A 16,405-nucleotide genomic window follows, 5' to 3' on the forward strand; every position below is an offset into this window, starting at 1 on the left:
CGCAGTTTAACAATGGCACTGTACAACAATTTAAATTCTCAAATCTCCCACCCAGCACTGTGTGCTAAATCTCCTCAATGAAAATTGCACTGCATCCATGATTTTCAATTTGCTGCAAATTCAACAAATAGAAAAGAATCGCAGCGATCAGTAAAATAGTCAAACCCTCCGATATATTAAGCTTATATAACATGTTGAGCACAATTGCAATTTCACATTGCCTTTTATTCACATGTGCTGCAATGCAATTTCCAGTTCAGCGATTTGTGGTACCTCTTTAAGCCACAGGTACACAGATGAGAATCGATAACCCTATTCTGAATGTACCTGACACTGTACTGGCAATGTTCCAGCAGAATGGCTCTCCCTGCAGCTCTTGCTCATGGGTTTAAATCTTCATCATTTTTTCAGCTCAATAAAGACAGAGTTTGGGTAACAATCTTATTCCCTGGTACATTAACAACATAATGACATAAGAATTATGAGCCGGAGCACGCCACGTATTCAATCGAGCTAGCGCCGCTGTTCACTAAGACCGTGGCAAATCTTTGACTTCATCTTTTCAACCCGAACCGCTTGTCCTTCAGTCCTTTAGATTCCAAAACATTACTATTGATGAAAAGTTTCTGAGAACGTTTCCACCAATACAGACAATCGAATCTTCGTTACTGAGCCTGACTCTCGCAGTTAAACATTTTAGTTTACCTATTGTAATCTGATCTGCATCTACTAGGGTTATCCAGTCAGGGAGTTTGTCTATTGAAGGGACGTTGTTTTATGTATTAGTTTGCTGTGAGAGTTTGTCCGTAATAGTTGTATTTAAATATATTCTGTTCCACTGTAACATTAGTGAGAATGAACTCTCACACTGCTATGCCCACCTGACTGGCAATAATGGGATAAAGTAACCTGAGCGTCTAAGTGCATGTTTCCCTTTGTGTGAGAATCAGGCATCCAGTCAAATTATCAGCAGCATCTTCAAGAAGAACAGAATTCTCCACTTCTCACAGAAAATGCATCCAGATTTGAACGATACTCGCACTAACGTTGGGTTCTACCTTTCGCTATCAAGCTGTCAGGTCAGTAATGCTTCTGGGCTGTCCCTCATTGTGTCAACATGTATATCACGGTAAGATCGCTTCTCTCACGCCTGTTGAGCATTCATCCCATTGTTATTTACCTTTCACTGTTTATTCCATGCAATCGCTTTATTCAGACACGAATATTCTTTGAATTTCCAACATCGGTAATGTGACCAGGTTAATATTTCCAGCCAACACTTAATTACCTCTGAATTAGACCAAGTGCTGGCATCATTTTAGGGCGATGGTTAACTTTAAGGTTTCTCGTTTAGTTAATCGGTACTGGAGCAATTTCTGGATGACGGTCATTTTACATGTGTTCGTTTATATAATGATGCATTGGTCAGTTTGAGGTTGCTGGGTCAGTTTACATGTGTTGTGTTAGGTGATAGGCAATTGTTCAGTTTTTGACAATGGCTTGGGTTGCCTGGCTCAGTCGAGCGCGATTCTTGTAATGTTTTATTTGTGGGGTTTAAACCCCCGTTTGGCGGTTTAGTGCTATGCTGTTTTGGGCTGATTTCACAGGCGATCCCGAGCTCTGAATTCATGGCCAAATAGTTCAAGGGATGTTTGATATAAATGTTATTCGGCAACAGTCTCAGGGTATTACTCCCTGATTCGAGATTAACTCCAGAGCCTTGCTGCTAATGATTGCATTTTATTTAATTACACCCGCAGCTCGCGGTCACTTCAGCTCACTGGGACCTCGGGCAGTGTTCCACTCACCACCTATCGGTGCGAGAAATCAACGACTCATTTGTACTGTGTACAATTTTGGTTTCCTTAGCTGATGAAACTTAAAACTTGCTTTAGAGTGGGTGCAATCAAGGTAAACCAGATTGATTCCTTGGATATGAGGGCTGTCCTTTGAGGAGATATTGAGTTAATTGGACCTGTTTATTCTCGTGTTTCTTCTGGCACAAATGGGACAAAGTAACCTGAGCGTCTAAGTGCAATTACGGACAATGAGAGGCAAACTGATTGAAACGTATTCGGAGTCGTTATGGAGGAAACACAAAACGTTAGTATGCAGGTACAGTAAATAATCAGGAAGGCAAATGGAATGTTGGCCTTTATTGCAAGGGGGATGTTTGTGCAGCCATTGCTATGGTGACATGGGGTATGGGCTAATATTTGACAAATTAACAATTAATACAAATTTACGAATAGATAAGCCCCTTTCGGCTCACCTTGGTCTTTTGGATTGTTTATCGATGCACAACTGTGTGAGTCACGTTTCTGAAGTACTAATACATTATTATGCAGCCCCTTTGTATACCTCTCATCATTGACATTTTTTTTAAAAACATAGTGTTTATATGACGAAGTAAAAGCTGTTAATTACTTCTATCATAAAAACACTTGAATAATGGGCATGCAAATAACAAACGATTTTCAATATAGATAAGTTTGAGGTGGTGCATTTTGGCACGAGGGATAAGGACTCTACTTACCCTTTGGAAACTGAGAAATAAATGGGGTAGATTTGCAAAGGCATTTTGGGGTACAATTACACAAATCACTAAAAGTAGCAACAGAGGCTAATTAGGACATCAACGTGCAAATAAAGCACTCTACTTCAGTTCCAGAGGATCATAATGCAAAAGCAGGGACATTATTTTAAACCTGTATCGAACCTTGTATGATTGTCTCATGGTTTGCGGCAGTGGGGTGCCAATATATCATATCTCTACATATGCTTTTCAGTGGTTGCTGCTGCTGTCGTTGTTGTAAAAGCTGTTGTGAATATTGTTGTTTGAAACTTTGCCTACTTGTGAAAATGTCGCGCTAAAATGAGTTTCTGACCCATTCAGTAAAAAAGATTGAGGTAAAATTGGTGGGTTGGAGCTGAGGATATTAGATTGGGATGTGAGTCACGGACAATACTATGTTTTGGTGGGGAGGAGCTGAGGATATGATGTTGCGTGGAGAGCAGCTCAATATATTATGTGTATTCAGCCCCGTTGTTCCCCAACTTTTACTGTTTATTCCATTTAAAAGCTTTATTCAGAGTCGAATACACTTTGAATGTCCAACATTAGAAATGCAACTCGGTTAATCTGTCCACCCAACACTTAATGATTAGTCCATTTTAGGTGAATGGATAACTTTAAGGTTTTTGGTTAAGTTAATTGGTCCTGGACCAATTTCTCGATGACCGGTCAGTTTACATATTGGTTTATATAATGGTCACTTGTTCAGTCTCTGTGTGCTGGGTCATTTTGGAAGTGTTAGCTTCGGTTATGGCCAATTGGCCAGATTCTGGGTGAGAGGTCAGCTTACATATGTTGGGCTAAGTGACGGGAAATTGGTCAGATTGTGATCATGGCTTGGGCCTGTCTGGCTCGGTCGAGCATGATTCTCTTACTTTCAGAGTCGTGGGGTTTAAACGCCCGTTTGGCGGTGTTGTGCTTTGCAGGTTTAGACTGATTTCAAAGGTGATCCCTGCTCTGAATACATAGCAAATAGTTCAAGGGGTGTTTGATATAAATGTCATTCGACAAAAGTTTCAGGGAATATCTCACTGATTCCGGACTTTCTCCAGCATCTTGATGCTAAAGATGTAAATTAATACAATTTCAACCGCAGCTCGGGGTCAGTTCGGCTCACTGCGACTTCTGGCTATGGCTTCATCCAGCACCAATCGGTGGGAGAAACTGAAGAAAAAATTGTACTGTTTAAAGTTTTGGTCTCCATACGTCAGGAAACTTAAAACTTTCTTTAGAGGACGTGCAATCAAGTTTCATCAGGTTGAATTATTGGATGTGAGGGCAGTCCGATAAGGAGACATCGGGTTAAATGGACCTGTATAATCTCGTGTTTAGAAGAATGAGAGGCAATCTGATTTAAAATTATGGAATTCATACGATGCTTGGACCTTCAAACTCAAATGTGAGTGCGCTCCAAGCTGAGCCAAGTAGACAGATAGCGACTCAACCAAACTTTATATTAGTGCGGAACTCGCAGCTCAGAATTGCCAAATCGTCTTCTTCGGGAGACAGGGAGGCTCAATATTCATTAGTTTCCTCCCTGTTATTTATCTTGACCGTCTTCAAGCTCTCCTTCAAATTGCCTGTCTCCTGGACTGTTTGCTGGAGAGTGTTCTCTTCGTCTGCTGTGATAACATTCCTGTTGATTAAAATCAGCTTTCCAGTGACTTTGAATGTTCTCTCCCCCTTGTTATACAGACTGACACTACCAGATAGAAAGTAGTGTTGACAGTGGTTCCCCCCAGCCTCTCGCCGCCTCCTTATCTGTACGTTTCCAAACAGCCCGAATCACACTTTTGGCATTTGGTCAAGATTCGCAGCACGACTTCTTGAACAATCAATTTAATGTTTTCTTTGTTGAATTAGCATCTCTAACCAAAATCTGCTGCATTAGTATCTTCGTTACTGAGCTTGACTTTCGTAATTGAACAGGTCACTTTACCAAATCTCTTTGGGTTCTCCAGACAGGCAATTTGATGATTGAAGGGACAATGTTTCAATTATTCCGATGCTCTGAGTGTTCCTCTTCAATACCTCAGATTAAATATATTCTGTTCTATTCTAACCATGAGTTGGAATAATCTATCACACTTCTGAACCCAGCTGACTATCACTAATAGGATAACGTAACCTGAATGTCTCAGTGCAGGTTTTCGATTGTGTGAGAATCAGACATCCGGTCAAGTGATCAGCAGCCTCTCCATGAACAACAGAATTCAAAACTTCTCACAGAAAATTCAGCCAGGTCTTTTCGATATTAGCTCTAATGTTGGTTTCTACCTTTCGCCTTCAACCCTCTGGTCAGTGATGTTTCCGGACAGTCCCTAATAGTGTCAATCGGTATCTCATGATCGGTTCTCTCACGCCTGTTTGAGCCGTTAGTCTTTAACAGTAACTGTGTATTCCACGTAATCGCTTTATTCAGACTCTAATCTGCTTTGAATTTCCGATTTCCGCAATGTAACTGTTAATGTTAACTGCCAGCACTTATTGATCACTGAATTAGACCCTGCGTTGGCATCATTTTATGATTATGTGTAACTCTACTGTTTCTGGTTCAGTTAATTGGTACTGCAGGAATTTATGGGTGATCAGTCAGTTTACATGTTTTGGTTTAGATAACTATGTCTTGCTCAGTTTGTGGCTGCTGGGTCACTACTATGTGTGCAGGAAGTGTGCCCAGCTGCAGCTTTTGACAGACCACATTGCAGCACTGGAGCTGCACATGGACTCACATTGGATCATCCGCGATGCTGATGATGTCGTGAATAGCACGTTTAGTGAGTGGGTCACACCACATCTAAAGGTTACTCAGGCACATATGGAATTGGTGACTATCAGGCGGAGCAGTAGAAGGAAGATAGTTCCGGAGGACCATGGGTTCATCTCCCCACAAAACAGATACAGCGCTTTGGGTACTGTTGAGGGGGATGGGTCATCAGGGGAAGGCATTAGCAGCCATGTTCATGGCAACATGGGTGGCTCTGCTGCACAGGAGGGCAGGAAAAAGAGTGCGAGAGCTATATTGGCAGGGGATTCTATTGTAAGGGGAAAAAATAGGCGTTTCTGCGGCGGCAATCGAGACTCCAGGGTCGTATGTTGCCTCCCTGGTGCAAGTTCCAAGGATGTCTCGGAGCGGCTGCAGGATATTTTGGAGGTGCAGGTTGAACAGCCAGTTTCGTGGTGCATATAGGTAACAACGATATAGGTAATAAAACAGGATGAGGTTCTACAAGTTGAATTTAGCGAGCTGGGATTTGAATTAATAAGGAGGACTTCAAAATTCGTAATCTCAGGATTGCTAACAGTGCCACGTACCAGGCAGAGTACAAATAGAAGGATAGTTAAGATGAATACGTGGCTTGAGAAATGGTGCAAGCGCGAGGGTTTCAAATTCCTGGGATTTTGGAACCTGTTCTGGGGGAGTTAAGACCAATACAAACCTTCGGTCTGCACCTGGGCAGCACCGGAACCAATGTTCTAAGCGGACTGCTTGCTAATGTTGTTGGGTAGAGATTAAAATAATATGGCAGAGGGATGCGAATCTATGGAGGGAGATAGATTGAAGTAAAATGGGGGCAGACGCAAAAGGTAGAAAGGAGAAAAGGAAAGGTGGAAGTCAGAAAAATCAAAGGCAAAAATCAAGAAGGGACACATTACAACATAACTCTAAAAGGACAAAGACTGTTGAGGAACAAACCTGAAGTCTTCGTGTCTCAAAGTGAGAAGCATTCGTAAAAAGGTGGAGGAATTAACTGTGCAGAAATAGTTAACGGTAATGACGTAATTGGGATAATGGAGACATGGCTCCAAGGTGACCAAGGCTGGGAACTCAACATCCAGGGTTACTCAACATTCAGGAAGGATAGGCAGAAAGGAAAAGGAGGTGCCGTCGCGTAGCTTGTTCAAGTGGAGCTTAAAGCAATAGTAAATTAGGATATTAGCTTAGATGATGTGGAATCTGTGTGGGTAGAGCTACGAAACACCAAAGGGCAGAAAACGCTAGTGGGAGTTGTGTACAGGCCAAGAAACAGCGGTAGTGAGTTTGGGGATGGCATCAAATAGGAAATTAGGGATGCATGCAATAAAGGTACATCGGTTATCATGGGTGACTTTAATCTACATATAGTTTGGGCTAAGCAAACTTGTGGCAACACGGTGGAGGAGGATTTCCTGGAGTGTATAAAGGATGATTTTCTAGACCAATATGTCGAGGAACCAATTGGAGAGCAGGCCATCCAAGACTGGGTTTTGTGTAACGAGAGAGGATAAATTAATAATTTTGTTGTGCGATGCCCCTTGGAGAAGAGCGAGCATAATGTGGTGGAATGCTTCTTTTAGATGGAGAGTAACACAGTTAATTCAGAGACTAGGGTACTGAACTTAAAGAAAGGCAACTTCGATGCAATTTCGATGTTATGAGACGTGAATTGGCAAGGATAGACTGGAGAATGATACTTAAAGGCTTGACAGTTGATAGGCAATTGTAGACATTTGTACAACCCTGTCTGGCGTAAAAATAAAAAGTCGAAAGTGGCTCAATCGTGGCAAACAAGTGAAATTAGGAATAGTGTCAAATCCAAGGAAGAGGCTTATAAATTGGCCAGAAAAAGCAGCAAGCCTGAGGACTGGGATGCATTTCGAATGCAGCAAGGAGGACAAAGGCTTCAATTAGGAGGAGGTGTGGGTCGGGAATATAATGTGAGAGTAAGCTTGCAGGGAACATAGATATTGACTGCAAAAGCTTCGATGGATATGCGAAGAGAAAACGATTAATGAAGACAAATATAGGTCCCTTGCATTCAGAATCTGGCGAATTTATAATGGGGAACAAAGTAATGGCAGACCAATTGAACAAATACTTTGGTTCCGTGTTCACTAAGGAAGATATAAATAATCTTCCAGAAATACTAGAGGACCGAGGGTCGAGCGAAAAAGAGGACTAAAGCAAATCATTATTCGTCGGGAAATTGTGTTAAGGAAATTGATGGGATTGAATGCCCATAAATCCCCAGGGCATGATAGTCTGCATGCCAGAGTACATAAGGAAGTGACCTTAGAAATAGTGGATGCATTGGTGATAATTTTCCAACATTATATAGAGTGTGGATCAGTTGCCATGGATTGGAGTGTAGCTAATGTAATCCCACTTTTTATAAAAGAAGGGAGAGGTAAAATAGGGAATTATAGACCAGTTAGCCTGGCATGGGTGGTGGGGAAAATGTTGGAATCAATTATTAAAGGCGTAATAGCAGCGCATTTGGAACGCAGTGACAGGATCGGTTCAAGTTAGCATGGATTGATGAAGGTGAAATCATGCTTGCAAAATCTTCTGGAATTTTTTGAGAATGTAACTAGTAGAGTGGACAAGGGAGAACCAGTAGATGTAGTGTATTTGGACTTTCACAAAGCTTTTGACAAGGTCCCACACAAGAGATTAGTGTGCAAAATTAAAGCACATAGTATTGGGGGTAATGTATTGACTTGAATAGATAACTTGCTGGCAGACATGATGCAAAGAGCAGTAATAAACGGGGCCTTTTCAGAATGGTAGGCAGTGAATCGTGGTGTAACACAACGTTCAGTGCTGCGACCCCAGCTATTTATAATATGCATGAATGATTGGACGATGGAATTGAATGTAACATCTCTAAGTTTGCTGATGACACTAAGCTGGGTTGCAGTGTGAGCTGTGATGAGGATGCTAAGAAGCTGCAGGGTGACTTCGACAGGCTAGGTGAGTAAGCAAATTCATGGCAGATGCAGTATAATGTGGATAAATGTCAGATTATCCACTTTGGAGTCAGAAACAGGGAAACAGAATGTTAACTGAAATGATGACAGATTAGGAAAAGGGGAGGTGCAACGAGACCTGGGTGTCGTGGTACATCAGTCATTGGAAGTTGACATGCAATTACAGCAGGCGGTGAAGAAGGCAAATGGTATGTTAGCCTTCATAACGACAGGATTTGAGTGTATGAGAAGGGAGGTCTTGCTGCAGATCCATAGGGCTTTGGTGCTGCCATTCCTTGAATATTGTGTACAGTTTTGGTATCCTAATCTGAGGAAGAACATTCTTGCTATTGAGGGAGTGCAGTGAACGTTCACCAGACTGATTCCCGGGATGGCAGGACTGACATAGAAAGAAAGACTGGATCGACTAGGCTTATATTTCCTGGAATTTAGAAGAATGAGATGGACCTCATAGAAACATATAAAATTCTGACGGGATTGGACAGGTTAGATGCAGGGAGAATGTTCCCGATGTTGACGAAGTCCAGAACCAGGGGTCACAGTATATTGATAAGGGGTAAGCCATTTAGCACAGAGAAGAGGAGAACATTATTCACTAAGAGAAATGTGAACCTTTGGAATTTTCCACCACAAAGTTGTTGAGGCCAGCCCATTAGACAAATTCGAAAGTGAGTTAGATGTGGCCCTTATGGCTAAAGGTTTCAAGGGGTATGGATAGAAAGCAGGAATGGTTACCGAAGTTGCATGATCAGGCATGATTATATTGAATGGTGTTGCAGGCTCGAAGGGCTGCATCGCCTACTCCTGCACCTAATTTCTTTGTTTCTGTGTTTCGAAGTTGACATGTGTTAAGTTCAGTGATTGTCTATTGATCAAGTTCAGGTGATGGGTCAGCTTACATGCGTGTCAGGTGATTGCAATTGTCCAGTTTGTGATAATGGCTTGTGTCTGGATGGCTCAGTCTCGCATGATTCTCTTAATTTTAGAGTCGTCGGGTTTAAAACCCTGTTTGGCGGTTTTGTGCTTTGCATGTTTAGACTGATTTTACAGGCGATGCCCCGCTCTGAATTAATAGGCAAATAGTTCAAGGGATTTTTGAGATAAATGCTAATCGTCAACAGTTTCAGGGAATCTCTCACTGATTCGGGACTCTGTCCAGCAACTTTCTTGTAAAGATGTAAATTAATACAATTTCAAATGTAGCTCGGATTCACTTCGGCTCCTGGAAACTTCGGCTATCTCTCGCTTCATCTTTGGTGCGATAAAAGAACGGAGAATTTGTATTGTGTACAGTTTTGTTTCCTTACATAAGGACGTAAATGTACTTTAGAGGAAATATAGAAACATAGAAAATAGTTGCAGGAGAAGGACATTCGGCCCTTCGAGCCTGCACCACCATTCAATAATATCATGGCTGATCACTCACATCAGTAACCTTTTCCTACTTTCTCTCCATAACCCTTGATCACTTTAGCCGCAAGGGCCATATCTAACTCCCTATTGAATATCTCCAATGAACTGGCATCAACTCTCTGCGGTAGAGAATTGCGACCGTTAACAACACTGAGTGAAGAAGTTTCTCATCAACTGAGTCCTAAATGGCCTACCCCTTATCCTTAGACTGTGCACACTGGTTCTGGAATTCCCCAACATCGGGAACATTCTTCCTGCATCGAACCTGTCCAGTCCCGTCAGAATGTTATATATTTCTATGAGATACCCTCAAATCCTTCTGAACTCAAGTGAATACAGACCTTGTCGATCTATTCTTTCCTCATATATCAGGCCTGCCTTCCCGGGAATCAGTCTGGTGAACGTTCGCTGTGCTCGCTCCATAGCAAGAACGTCCTTCCTCAGATTAGGAGACGAAAACTGAACACAATATTCTCGATGAGGCCTCATCAATTCTCTATACAAGTCCAGTAACGCCTCCCTGCTCCTCTACTCAAAACGCCTAGCCATGAAGGCCAATATGCCACTTTCCTCGTTCACCACTTGCTGTACCTACATGCCAACTTTCAATGCCTGATGTACCATGACACCCAGCTTTCGTTGCACCTCCCCTTTTCCTAATCTGCCGCCATTCAGATAATATTTGCCTTTGTGCTTTTGCCACCAAAATGGATAACCTCACATTTATCCACATTATACTGCATCCGCCATGCATTTTCCCACTCACCTTACCTGCCAAAGTCACCCTGCAGCCTCTTAGCATCCTCCTCGCAGCTCACACCACCACGCAGCTTAGGATTATCTGCAAACTTGGAGATATTACCCTCAATTCCTTCATCTAAATCATTGATGTATATTGTAAATAGCTGGGGTCCAGGCACTGAGCCCTGCGGCACACCGCTAGTCACTGCCTGCCATTCTGAAAAGGACCCGTTTATCTCGAATCTCTGCTTCCTGTCTGCCAACCAGTTCTCTATCCACGTCAATACATTATCCCCAAAACCATGTGCTTTAATTTTGCACTCCAATCTCTTGTGTGGGACCTTGTCAAAAGCCTTTTGAATGTCCAAATACTCCACATCCACTCGTTCTCCCTTGTCTACTCGACGAATTACATCCTCAAAAAATTCTAGCTAATTGGTCAAGCTTGATTTCCCTTTCATAAATCCATGCTGACTTGGACCGATCCTATCACTGCTTTCCAAATGTGCTGCTAATTCATTTTTAATAATTGATTGCAACATTTTCCCCACTACTGATGTCAGGCTAATCGGTCTATACTTACCCGTTTTCTCTCTCCCTCATTTCTTAAAAAGTGGTGTTACATTATCTACCCTCCAGTCCATAGGAACTGATCCAGATTCGATAGACTGTTGGAAAATGATCACCAATGCATCCACTATTTCTACGGAGATGCAATCAAGGTTCGCCTGATTGATTCCTGAGAGATGAAGGCTTTCCAATAAGGAGAGATTTGTTTAGATTGTGCTGATGTTCTCAATTTTAAAAGAATGAGCGTTAATCTTTATGAAATGTGTAAAATGCTTGGCAGGCTTGAAACTTTTAAGTCAGAGACAAGTGCGCTTGGCGCTGATCCATGACGGACAGACGGCGATTCAGACAACTGTTAATCTTTAAATCAGTGGTACAACTTGAAACAACAACAACAAATGTTATTATGTAGCGCTTTGTACTTCGTGAAAGGTCCTCAGGCGCTTCACTGTTTTGTGAAATTTAAAACAAATTAACATCGAGCCGCTTATGGAGAAATGAGAGCAGGTGATGAGATAGGTTTAAAGAAGCGTGTTTAAGTAGGACAGAGTGGTAGAGAGGCAGAGATGTTTAGCGAGGGTGTTGCAGATCTTGGGAGTGCTTCGGCAACAGAAGACACGGCCAGCAATGGTTGAGCGATTAATATCAGGGATAATAAGGGCAGGATCATAGGAGCGCATCATGGGGTTGGAGGAGATTATACAGATAATGAGGGGCGAGGCCATGTAGATATTTGAACAAAAGGCTGAGAATTTTGAAATGGAAGCATTGCTTAAGCGGGAGCCACTATAGGCCAGCAAGCAAAGGGATGATGGTTGAGCGAGGCTTGTGCGAGTTGGCATATGGGTAGCCGAGTTTTGCATCACCTCGGGTTGACAAGGGTAAAATATGGGAGGCCAAACAGGAGAGTATTTTAATAGTCAAGTGTAGAGGTAATGAAGGCATGGATGATTGCTTCAGCAGCGGATGAGCTGAAGCAAGAGTCAAGATGGACGTCGAAATATGCGATGTTGGGACTGGTATATAATATATTCACAAAAAACCGATGGACTTGATGCTGTATCTCAGTCTGGTAATTGCTGAGATTCTGTACTGTTAAATAATGTGTTGTTCTATTGTTGCTTATGGAATTGATACACTATCTCAGTCTGGCGCAGTCTGACACAATTAGACTGGTATATAATTTGTAGTTCTGTCTGTGCTGTAGTATTTTTATCATCATTCTCAATGTAAGCAGTACCTCGAAATCGAGGAATATTGCGTTCACTCTAAAAGTGCGTTCTCAGATATTTATACTGCATTTATACACTATTTATACTGCATGTCAGTCTGACATTTCCTGCCGTTTTTGGACTGGTATATAATGTGTAGTTCTGTCCGTGCAGAAATATTTATTATCATCATAATCAACATAGGCAGTCCCTTGAAATCGAGGAAGACTTGCTTCCACATCAAAATTGAGTTCTCAGCTATTTATACTGTATTTATACAGGATTTATACTGAATGCCAACCTGACACTTCCTGGCAATTTTAGACTGCTATATAATGTGTACTTCTATCTGTGCTCGTGGAATTGATACGGTATCTGAGTCAGACATTGTCTGAGAATTTTAGACTGGGATCTAAAATGTAGTTCTGCCTGTTCTGATCGAATAGACTGCCAGTGTGAGGTGACTATTTGGATTCCGTACCGCAGAGGGAAATCTCAGAAATGAAATTCGCTTGGTAACGCCGTATTTTAGCGCCAGCAGAGTGCAAGGTAAGTATTGCTTTTTGATATATTTCAACCTTTATTTATTCTATGTACCAATTTTAATCTCTGCGATTTTTGGACTGGTATATAATGCACAGCTCAATCTGTGCTATTGGAATGTATTGACATCGCAGTCTGATTCTCTCTGAAAGTTTTCGACTTGTGCAGGTCAGCCTGTACTAATTGGATTAACTGGATCTCCGTCTGGGTCTGAGATTTTGCTCATACCTAATGTGTGGTTCAGTCTGTTCTAATGTAATTGATGAGATGGAGGATTGTCCTATGAGGGGAAATTGAGCAAAGTCGACCTCTATTCTTTAGATTTTAGAAAAATGAGATGTGATCTTATTGATACTAACACAATTCTTACACGGCTTGACAGGGTAGATGCAGGGAAGATGTTTCTTCTGGCTGAGGAGTCTCGATCCTGGGGTCAGAGTCTCAGAATAAGTGGTCGGTCATTTCCTTTTCACTCAGATGGTGGTGAATCTTTGGAATTCGCTACCCCAGAGGGTTGTGGTGGCTCAGTCTTTGGGTATATCAACACAGAGATTATTATGTCTGTGCTAATCAAACAGATGCTCAGAGGGTGGAGAATCTTTGAAATTTGCTTGATAACGCCGCCCGTTAACGCCGGGAGAGAGTAAGCTACGTTTTAATTTCATTCTTCCTTTTGGCATTGATTTATTCGTTGTACCAATGGTGAAGTCTGGGTCTAGGTCGGAGAAGTGTTTGTTCTGTTTTTCTTCCCGTTTTTGCAGCTCGCATGCCGGTAAACCTCTATCACAAAATGCAATAGGCCGCCTGACCTCCCGCCCTGTTGGTGCCCGACGATGAGCGTGTATCATCACTTTTAGTGCTGCTCTCTCACCTTCGGGTGTCAAAGCTCAATTTCGTAGTTTCAGACGGCATCTAACACGTAACACTAAAATGAGCATTCAGGCGTTGACACCGCCTCAAAAAGAGCCATGCCCACTTTCGACCCCTCAGTCTTTGAGAATATTCAAGACTGTTTTTGGTGGAATTTTGGACATCAAGGCAATCAAGGAATATGGGGTTCGTGCAGGTTAGTTGAGTTGAGGTAAATGATCAGCCATGATCTCATTAATTGCCGGAGCAGGCTCGAGGGGCCGATTAGCCTCTTCCTGCTCCCTATTCGTATGTGCATATATTCTTATATTGTATCTCCTTCTGATTCTCTCTGAGACTCTTGGAATAGTATAACATACGTAGTTCAGTCTGTACTACTGGAGTTGATGGGATGGGGGATTGTCCTTTGAGGACAGATTGAGTAGAGCAGACCTATGTTTTCTCCACTTTTGGAAGAATGAGAGGTGATCTCATTGAAACACGCCACATTTTTACAGAGGTTGACAGGGTCGATGCAGAGAGGATGATTCCTCTGGCAGAGGAATCTAACCCTAGGGGTCGCAGTCTTCGAATAAGGGGTCGGCCATTTTGGATAGAGATTAGCACAAACCTCTTCATTCACATGGTGGTTACTATTTAGAATTCGTTACCGCAGGGGGCTGTGGAGGCTCAGTCTTGGAGTATATAAAGACAGAGTTCAATGTATGTTTGGATATTAAGCGAATCAAGGGATATGGGAACAGGACAGAAAATTGGTGTTAAGATATAAGATCAGCCTTGATCTCAATGAATACTGCCGCAGCCTCGAGAGTCAGAATGGTCTATTGCTGCTCCAACTTCTTGTGTACTTATTTGCTTGTACTCTATCTCAGTCAGATTCTCTCTGAGATTCTTGAAATGGCATATAATATGAAGGTCAGTCTGTATTACTTATTGATATGATACCGTTACTCTCTGAGATTTTTGGAGAGATATATAATGTATAGCTCAGTCTGAGCTAATGATCTCCATTGACATTGCAATCTGATTCTCTGTGAAATTCTTGGACAGGCATATCAGATCAACCTGTACTAACTGAACTAATGCTGTATCTCTGATTGAGACCGTCTCAGATTTCTGGAAGTGTATAATGCATGCTAATGTAATTGATGGGATGAAAGATTGCCCTATGGACAAAAGAGCATAATAGCTAGGAGCAGAGGTAAGCCATTTGACCTGTCGAGCCTGCTCCGCCCGTCAATAAGTTCATGGCTGATCTTATCCGAGCCTCAACTCCACTTCTCCACCTACTCCCCATAAACCTTGACTCCATTATCATTGAAACATCAGTCTATCACCACATCAAACATATTCAAAGACCCAGCCTTCACCGCTCTCTGGGGTAGATTATTCCAAAGATTCACGACACTCTTGGAGAATAATTCCTCCTCAATTCTGTTTTTAATGGAAGACCAATTATTCTGAAACTATGTACCCTAGTTCTAGATTCCCCCATGAGGGAAAACATGCTTTCTGCAACTAACCCGTGTCAAGCCCCCTCAGTATCTTAGACGTTTCAATAAGATTACTTCTCACTCTTCTAAACTTAAAAGAGTATAAGCACAACAAGCTCAATCTTTCTTTTTATGACAACACTTCTTCTCAGGATTCAACCTTGTGCACCTTTTCTGAACTGCCTCCAATTCAAGTATATCCTTCTTTAAGGAGACAAAAACTGTATGCAGTACTCGAGGTGTGGTCTTACCAAAGCCCAGGACAGTTGGATCAGGTATTCCCTACGTTTATGCTCCATCCCCTTTGCAATTAAGGCCAACGTTCCATTTGCCTTCCTGATTATTTGCTCTACCTGCATACTAACGTTTTGAATTTGATGCACAAGAACCGGCAGATTATTTTATATTACAGCATTTTGTACTAGCTCCACACATAAATAATAATTATTTTTTTTATATTTCCGACCAAAACCTCACATTCTCGCACGTTGTATTCCATCTTCCAAATGTTTGCCCACCGAATTAGCCTATCTATATCCTTTTGCAGATTCTTTGCACCATCGTCACACCTTGCTTTCCCAGTGATCTTTGTATCATCAGTATTTTGGCTACATTACACTTCATTCATCCAGTCATTAATATAGATTGGAAAAAGTTCAATACCCAGCACTGCTCCGTGTGGCACTCCACTCGTTACTGTTTGCCAACCTGAAAATTACCCATTTATCGCAACTCTCTCTGTTCTATTGTTAGCCAATCCTCTATCCATGCTAATACAAGAACATAAGAACATAAGAAAATGGAGCAGGAATAGACAATACATCCCCTCGATCCTGCTCTGCCATTCAATAATATCATGGCTGATCTGATCATGGACTGAGCTCCACTTCGCTGCCCGCTCCCCATTACACCTTATCCCCTTATTGTTTAACAAAATGTCTATTTCTGACTGAAATGTATTCAATGTCCCAGATTCCACAGCTCTCTGAGGCAGCGAATTCCACAGATTTACAACCCTCTGAGAGAAGAAATTTCTCATCTTCTCTGTTTTAAATTGGCGGCCCATTATTCTAAGATCATGCCCTCTGGTTCTCGTCTCCCCCATCAGTGGAAACATCCTCTCTGCATCCGCCTTGGCGAGCCCCCTTATAATCTAATAGGTTTCGATGAAACCACCTCTCCTTCTTCTGAATGCCAATGAAAAGAGACCCAACCTACTCAAAATGTTCTGATAAGTA

The sequence above is a fragment of the Pristiophorus japonicus genome, unplaced genomic scaffold (assembly GCF_044704955.1).
Source record: "Pristiophorus japonicus isolate sPriJap1 unplaced genomic scaffold, sPriJap1.hap1 HAP1_SCAFFOLD_37, whole genome shotgun sequence".
In the NCBI taxonomy this organism is placed as follows: domain Eukaryota; kingdom Metazoa; phylum Chordata; class Chondrichthyes; family Pristiophoridae; genus Pristiophorus; species Pristiophorus japonicus.